At 43.2% G+C, this 8,642-nt stretch overlaps 2 long non-coding RNA genes across 2 annotated transcripts; both read left to right on the plus strand.

Moving 5' to 3' along the window:
• Positions 1–1,326: 1,326 nt before the first annotated feature.
• On the plus strand, positions 1,327–2,625 carry LOC123133684 (uncharacterized). The gene is made up of 2 exons (XR_006465348.1): positions 1,327–1,454; positions 2,347–2,625. It is a non-coding gene; the product is annotated as an uncharacterized lncRNA (long non-coding RNA).
• Positions 2,626–4,447: 1,822 nt separating this feature from the next.
• LOC123133685 (uncharacterized) lies at positions 4,448–5,385 on the plus strand. The gene is made up of 2 exons (XR_006465349.1): positions 4,448–4,792; positions 4,891–5,385. It is a non-coding gene; the product is annotated as an uncharacterized lncRNA (long non-coding RNA).
• The last annotated feature ends 3,257 nt before the right edge of the window (positions 5,386–8,642 follow it).

An 8,642-nucleotide genomic window follows, 5' to 3' on the forward strand; every position in this document is an offset into this window, starting at 1 on the left:
CGCAATATATATAAATGCTGCCTGTAGCCAAAGATTGAGTACCTCTAGATGGATAGATTCATTTGATTGCATGACCTAAATTTATTATACCCATTTTATAGTACAGAAGATGCACGAGGCATCTGTTTTTTGTCATAAAAATGCATAGGACCATTTCCCTTTTCTTGTATTGTTACCCACTTTGGAAGAGTAACCTGTTATTGTGACGAATCAGGTTGTTATCGTGCTGAGGATGCTACGGGAAAACAGGGACATGTTTGATCTTGTTATCAGTGATGTGCACATGCCAGACATGGATGGCTTTAAGCTTCTTGTATATCCACTATTACATTGTCTTATATATCTTACTGTGTCGTGATATCTCTATAGGCTCTGTCTACGTCCTTTTGACATTCCAAGTTTTATTTTTCTATGGCATATATTTGACTCCTTTCCATGCCTTTTGACTCTGAAATTTCCTCATGGTCATGTCTACTGCTATATAGGGCACTAAAGCCACATATATTGTTATCTACAGACTGCACCATAAATCTCTATTTTACACGGAATTTTCGCTTCCTGGTATTAGGTTATATGGTTCAATCGTTGTCGACCATAAAAGCGCAGGTCACGGCTCACGCCGTTGTTCCGTCGGGGTCACCATCGCGTGGCCGTCGTCCTCTCGCTGTGCGCGCGCTCAGGTACTGCATCCCAGCTTCCTCCCTCATGTTTAATAAATTTCAGGTTTCATATTTCCTTCGTGATCTTGGAGGTGGCCACATGTCTAGCTTTTTTTTACTTTTTGCACTGTTGGGTAAATCAGTGACTTTTGCTTCAATGTCTGGTCTAGGTAGCTATTCATTTTGCATCAATCTGTCTGTAGCTGAAGAATGTTGGTTCCATCCAGCTTGAGTAGGTTGTCTTAGCTCAGCACTTAATTTTGTGGAAAGTGTGTGCTGCAGATTAATAATTATATAGGCAAAATTGTTTTATTTCTCTTAATTGCAACTCTAGCTTTCTGATGTTCACTTTCACAATTTTTTTGGACGTTTCTAGCTCACTTTCATTCTAAATTTGCATACCTTTTTGTAGGACAAGAAATAGAGGCACAAGGACCTGTTCGTTTTTAGACAAAATAGCCTATTTTTTTCCAGTATTGACTTTTGTTTATATTTTTAGATTGTGCAGCAAGACATTTGTGCATTCTATTGGAAGGAAGAGAGAGAGGGGGAGGGAGGGAGGGAGTTGCAAACTTCTGTCTATTAAACCACGTAAGATAAGTACTTGGTGTCACGCCAACAGTGGTTATATGAGCCCATTAGCTTAGATTGAATGAGTTTTGTATAGTTGTTGCAGGCTACATTTGAGACTGAGAGGACTAGCCTTTGGAGCAGGTTACAGTTTCTACTTGGTATTAAAAGATTTGGAGCAGGCTACATCTGTGATGACCCAGATCGATTATGCATAATCTCTTGGTAATGAAACTCTTAATTTGCCTGTACCTGGTCGTGTATGTTCCATTCTTTTGCCTTTGAGTGGATTGCTATATGGAATACCATCTATTTCTAATGAAATTATATGTTGCTTGCTGCCTTCTTTAATTAGATAGATCCAATAACTATACCAAATATACTATCATGCTCCAAATTTAGCTGGCGATCAGTGCACATGTCTGCCAGGAATCAGGGAATCAGGAAACAGTCCTTGAGCTACTGATTATGGCCGTTGTTGATAACGGTGTAGCTTGCTATTTGTAGTAAAGTTTGGCTACATATGGTCTCTTGGTCCATTAGTTAGTCCTTGGTCCTCCTGGCTGTCGTTGAATGATTGTTATTTTGTATTTTAGGCCAGCTTTGTATGCTCCTATTGCTCGAGTGTGAGTTTTGTCCCACAAGGTTAATGCCACTTCCATTTTTTAGCCCCCCCTAACCTTTATATTATGCACGTGAATAGATAGCCTGTCAAAAGTTCCTAATATGATGTTTCTTAGGGTAGTATCGTATATAGCGATTGATGTATACATACACCATTTTTACCCCCTATCATATACTGCTTCTCTCTAATTATTCTAACAACTAAATCATCCATCTAATTATAGCATCTAAGAATAGCTATCTTTGTCAGTTACGAAATCTCCATCACATGGAACAATCGTCTGATGTCTGTATTAGAATGTCTAACCCATGTTTCATCTTTCTTTGGATCTTTTTTCTACCAGTACTATGCAAAATTAGTTAGTCAAGGCTCTTGCAAAATTCATTACTCCACTGTTGCGAAAAAATTCCTAGGTTCCAAGTTCTGAATAGGCGTTAATCGAGCATCTATTGTTGACCCTATAGATGAATTTATCCCCAGATGTTTATGCAGGGAAGGAGGAGGCATACCGTCAATAGTTTGAATCAAACCAGTAGAGGACGCCACAGTTGGTTATGGTGCGACAGAACTGCAATAATCTGGCAGTGTGACCGTTAACCTCCTTATGTTCGTCGCTTTAAACTCACTCAATCTTTATCCTTAAATTCGCTGTATAGCCATGTATCTGTAAATTCCCTGCATTATTCTCATGACCGTCGAATACACCATGTAACACAGTGAACTCAATACTGCCTTATTATCTCAATATCATGCACTTAGTACTTGGTCTAATGTTTGTGCTTTTAGTATTATACTCCCTCTGTTTTTTATAAGACGTTTCAGACAGCACACATTAAACTGTTTTGACTGCTGTCTGAAATGGCTACAACGTCTAATGAAAGTGAACAGAGGGAGTACTATACTAAATGTCAAGTGGTTACCTTTGTGGTCTCATGAACACAGTGAACTTGATACTGCCTTATTATCTCATGACATGTTGAACCTGATGATGTCTTGCTTCTATTACGATTTCATGTTTCTTCTTTCTTTCTTTTTGTTGTCCTGCCTCAATACGTACCCTAAACCAAGATTGCTACTAACTTGAGCATTACCTGCTTGACCATATTGTTAGGACCGGCACCCTCGCGCTAAGGCGCGATACCGATCTAGTAGCATATGCATGGGCATGAGGGTCAACCCTCTACTCAAATCAGTTTCTCGACAAACACCAATCCCTAGCCTTTTTCTTGTAGCACCAACCTCTTCAATCATTAGCACCAACCAAACTCGACGCTAAGATTTCTTAGCACCAAATGTTGACCAACATTGCTCACCCTAAGGTGTTCCCGAGTTGATGAATCAAGAGAGAATGCCCAAGCGTTGAGATGCTCGAGCAGGCAGGAATTCTCAAGTTCATCTCGTGGCTAGAGATGAGAAATCGGCGAGGAAGTTCCAATTTTTTTCGACAAGAAGGATAACCCCTGACCTCTGCATCATCAGATTTAATCCCAACTTAAAAAAAATCAAGTTTATGCTTTCTCTACTCCTATAAAAAGCTGAGTTGGTGAGGATGATGTCCCTGCCATCCTTCATTTACAACCGTTTGATTTACATCCAACGCATCTAAGACAAACTATGCCAGTTTTGCAAAAAGACCCCTGCACGCCACTCCTCGTTTGTAGATAACCCGTTGCCTCTCACCTCATCTAGCCATCTAATGGAAAAACAAGAAGGATCTGAAAAGGTCGCTGCTCTTGGTGTCGTCTGTCCCCAACGCCTCTGATGCCTTAGCTTAGGCCGCATTGCCGACCACCACCACGACCCCCTCCTCCTCGCCATCTCCTCTGCCCGCTTCCAAGTCATCCTGAGTTACATTCATGGCTGTCTAGAAAAAAAATAAACAAAATCGATACTCAAAAAATATTTTTTGAAGACTATTTTTTTGCAAAGCACAATAAGTGTTATTTTTCATGAAGTTTTGGATGCAGGTTGAACACTTGAACGCTTTTGTTTGCAAAAATATATTTTTATCTATTTTTTCTACATTTACTATTCATCCGGATGCTTATGAGCTCTAGAGAAGAATGAATATCCGAAGAAACCTAGCGATATTTGTTAAACATGAGATGTCCCGGATCAATGCATTTCGGAGTTGCGTGCAACGCGGTCATCTTACTAGTAAAGCCAAACATCAAACTTGGTTGATCCAAAAGAGACTTAGTAGATATATCGTCAGTTTTTCATAAAACTCCTACCCAACGTCCCAAATCACACGCCGAACCACCGCAGCTCCTTCCTCCCTTCGTAAATCAGACCACAAGCGCGACCTAGCTGTGTCCCTGAGGCTGGTCATAGTGAAGAGTAACTTAGACTAGTAACATACATATGTTACTAGTCTATGTTACTACCTTCATAGTGGGTAGTGTCATAGGTGTGGTAACATAGTTGCCTTCATTTATTACTTTGTAGACTCATTATGCATTGGAAACCGCTATGTGATGGTAACATATTATGTTACTCTATTTGCTTCTCTCCTCATTAACTACTTGCCACATTACCAATTTTGCTTATGTGGCATTTATGTTACTACCTATGTTACTCCCACTATGACCAGCCTGATACACGGGGCCGAGAAAAGAAGCAGAGGAGGAGGGCCACACGCAGCGAGTGAGGGTGGCGTCAATTGTCTGAGCACGACACAGTGAGCGGAAACGAACGGACAGGCTCGAAACTAGCACCTGATCGAACGGCCACCGTTGGAATGACCGTGAGAACCCCTCTCAGGTTCAGGAAGCTTCCAGCGGTTTCTTTCTCGCCCTGGACTACTTTCCCCTCTCTCTTCCCCCAGATCAGCTCCAGAGCTCTCCCGGCGACCGGCGACCGGCGCACCTCGTCTCGCCGGCACTTCTCCCCTTCCGGCGCAGCTCTTCGACGGATCACCTCACTCGCCACATCGGCAGTAAGATTCCTGTTTCTTCTCCTCCGCTCCCCTTCCCTCCCATCCCCTTCTTCTTCTAAAGTTCTAATCCTCTCCCCCCTTCTTTTTTTCTCTCGAAGGCAGATGGCAGAGCCCGGCGCCGGCGGTGACCTTTGGGCGGTCCTTGGACGCGCTCTGTTCATGTTGGTGACCTCCCTTTCCCCGATCGCAGCGTCGTACGGCGTCTTTCTGCTGCGCAACAACTTCAGGCGGCCTAAGCAGAAGAAGATGAAGGGGGAGCAGGATCTGCGGCGGGACGAGCTTTTCCGGCGCGAGCAGGAGCTCCGGGCACAGGTGGCCGGCCTGCAGGCCGCCCTTGCCCGGAAGCACGCTCTTGCCCGTAAGTGACGGAGGATAAGGACAAGGAGGTCTTGCAGCTCTTGCTCTGTGCTTTTAGTTCTTTGTTGGTGATTGGTGTGCTCGTGTGAACCTCAATTGTGCCCGTCTGACGATTAATCGTGTGCCCTAGGAGTAGGAAGCGATGCCCCTTGCTTGTTTACAAGCATCTGATGCCTGTCACCAACTTGATCTAGTTTTATTAGTATGTACTTTGAACTAGCCTGTGTCAAGTTTTATTAGTATGTACTGGAGTAGTAGTTTGAACCATCTTCAGTGGAGATGGCACCTACATACGTACTATAAACTAGAAACCAGGAATGACCTATTCCAAAAAATACCGGAAAATGGGCTTGTGTTTCGGTCTTTATGCCCAACTCCGGCCTGTCTTTCAGTAATGCACAACACTATTTGCTATGACCAAGCTGCAGAGCATCTGCATTACCAAACAGCGATTTAAGATTAAGGCAAATGGAATGCACTAGATAAACACAGATCGAATAGGTTTTCTACACTCAGGCACATGTCTATAATTACAGCTTCACATCCATGGGAACACTGGTGCTAAAAAGAGAAGGCATGCATGAGTCCTAGAGCAAGTGCCTGAATAAACAAGACGAGCACTTGGCTCACTAGCGGAGCGGTAGGGGGTGCAGCCTGAACATCTTCTTGCACACTAGGTGGAGTAACACTAGCTAGATCACTTCTTGAAAAAGATAACTTTGTGCCACATCTACCAGTTGAGCTTCGGTTGGCATTGTGCTTTGAACTGATACACTAGATCTGCGTTCAACAAGCACACTGAACACAAACCATTTTTGCACTAGCAGTGATGGGTTGACCTTGCAACATGGCTTCTTGAAGAGCTGCAAGCCTTTCCCTCTCTTTGGTTTCAGCAACCATCTGCTGTTTGGGTTCAGTTCTTTTGCTGGAAGTTGCACTGAACTGGCATCCAAGCAACCGATCTGAACAGAGCACACTGAGCAAAGCAAACACCTGTGAAATTATATAAAAACGGCGATTTAAGATTAAGGCAAATGGAATGCACTACATAAATACAGATCGAGTAAGTTTCAAACACTCAGGAACATGTCTATAATTACAGCCTGACATTCACGGTGGAATTACATCCACTTCCACACCATCATCATGGATGGAAGCTAAATAGAATCCCCACTGGCTGAATTGCCACAATCCGGGCATGGCATGAGCAGCAAGATCTCATTGGCCGCAGAGGAAGACAGGCTAGGCTCTAGAATCTAGATCGAAGAAGTAGTCACCAGGGCGAGACGGTAAGGAGCACTGCCGTGTGTGGGATAGGGCTGGCCGGTGGAGGAGGAGATGAAGGTAGAAGGAGGCGGATGGTAGGTGCCTGATCAACAACATCAAGCATACTGCCTATAGCTCAGGAACCCGTGGCCGTCTCAAATTCTCAATACATTTCCTGACGCATTTCAGCGGATAAGAATTGAGTTCTTAGTGAAAGATCGATCCATTCTCATGTGTTCGTATTTTGTGATTACTTTTTACAGCAAACAAAAATAAACAACAAGCCGGTACTGCCTTGATGCAAGATTAATTAGGAGCTGTGCCAGCATTGTGTTTCTTGCGATCCACATTTTTATATGTGCAACTAAATCCTTTAACGAAGCACAAACACGAAATGGAGAAGAACTCTACTACTTTGAAGGGTAGGTTTTCACTCAATTAGGTAGTGAGATCAATGTTAATTCTAGATATCATCTAGACAGAATGGATTGTGTTGAGGGTCATATCTTTGAGTGACGTCGTGAAATCTTCTTATTCATGTAGATCTAACGATCGAGCAGCTGGCGTCCTGGTGACGTTACCGATAGTTGCTTCATTATCTTGATGGTCACCATCGTGACCCCGATGTTTCCAGTTCAGTTTATCTCACTCTGTGCTTGTCTTCTAACTCTTCTAACCCAGCATTACACTAAAGTTAAACACTGCAGCTGTAGTGTATCATGAACAAACAAAACCTTCCCCATGCCAAATTTTGGTAGGTCGAGTCCACCAATGTGCACCTATAAACCATGCAAAAGCACTGATGACATCGTGTTTCCTGGGAGCACCCGGAAACATTACCACATGTTAAATACTGCAGCAATGGTACCCGGACGCCTGCCCACAAATGTACTATGAGGTCATGCATATTACAGTGGGTTTGTCTTCCATTAATGAAGTGGTTAGCTCTGTGACTCTTTCGTTAGAGTCAGCTTAACTCGGTGCCCTTTAGCTGGCTCAATCCCTTCAATTCATCCTAATTGATTACGTACTTCCAAGTAGCAAATCCTTACTTCTTTTCAGCAGTAGCAGCAATGAAATTAAAGTGCTTGTAGTAGCAGATAAATTAATATGATGCGCAGCGCATGTGCCTCATGTAACTACCTAGCTCTATAAAAAGAAGTTTCAGAGGAGCAAGCAACTATGGACGAGCTTTCTTTGATTTCTTATCTCCCTGGATCCCATTCTTGCCTTCCATGATGAGCTCACTCCCTTTGAGGTCTTGCCACATGTTTCAGCTAATTAGGCCTGGGAGGCAACGGGAAATTAAGGTGCACGATGAATTTCAGAGTTGTTGGTTTCATGGCTTATCCACGTGTACCTAGCCCTATCCTTCTAGTAAATCTATGGATGCACCGCATACAGCTTATGCAACACCCGAGGGAGATGGGAGGGATTTTGGATCCTAGGGGATTTAATTCCCCTCGACCCCCTTCAAATCTACCTCAACCGAACAAGCCCTTGGGCAAGAATGGTCCTGTGCTAGCTTAATTGGGCTTGGGAGACACCAGGAATCTGTAACATTGAGAGAGGCTACATACTGGTATATAAGAAAAGATACCTCCTTTGATTCCACGACAATAGGAAACATTTATTTGGAGAACTGTAGCTGATTGCACTTCTACTATCAAGCACAACGGTAGCTATGTTGGGTTTACAACAGAGTTCCATCTTTATTTAGTTAGCGTCTTATGTTGAGTTATGTTGTCTTCATTAAGAAAGATATGCCTGATCACTAATCAAGCATACTGCGAATAGCTCAGAGACCCGTGGCCATCTCAAATTCTGGTTTGTCCCTAAAGCTTTTCATCCGCGAATTCATCTTTCTGCCGTATGTCGACCTCTTTGACCTGGGCGCTGATGAGTTCCGGTCTTCCCTGTCGGAGATCTATACAGATTGGTGTATGTCTCCCCTGGATATTTAGGTCGGAAATTTTCTGGTCGCACGCGATCATATTATCAGCCAACATGGACTTATGAGGCTGCGGCATGAAGCTTCGCTTTCCTATCGGTTTCCACGGGACATGTCTAAATCAAGATTTTCAAGGCACTGATAGAGGTGGAGAAAGTAATGGCTGCTGTGATAACAAAACGAACAAACTCCATCACCATTGATCACCACCAATCACCGTCTAAAATTCGTTGTCTGATTTGTAGAAGGTGGTTTTTCTTTACCTTGTCAGCATTT

Source organism: Triticum aestivum, chromosome 6B (assembly GCF_018294505.1).
Source record: "Triticum aestivum cultivar Chinese Spring chromosome 6B, IWGSC CS RefSeq v2.1, whole genome shotgun sequence".
Lineage (NCBI taxonomy): Eukaryota > Viridiplantae > Streptophyta > Magnoliopsida > Poales > Poaceae > Triticum > Triticum aestivum.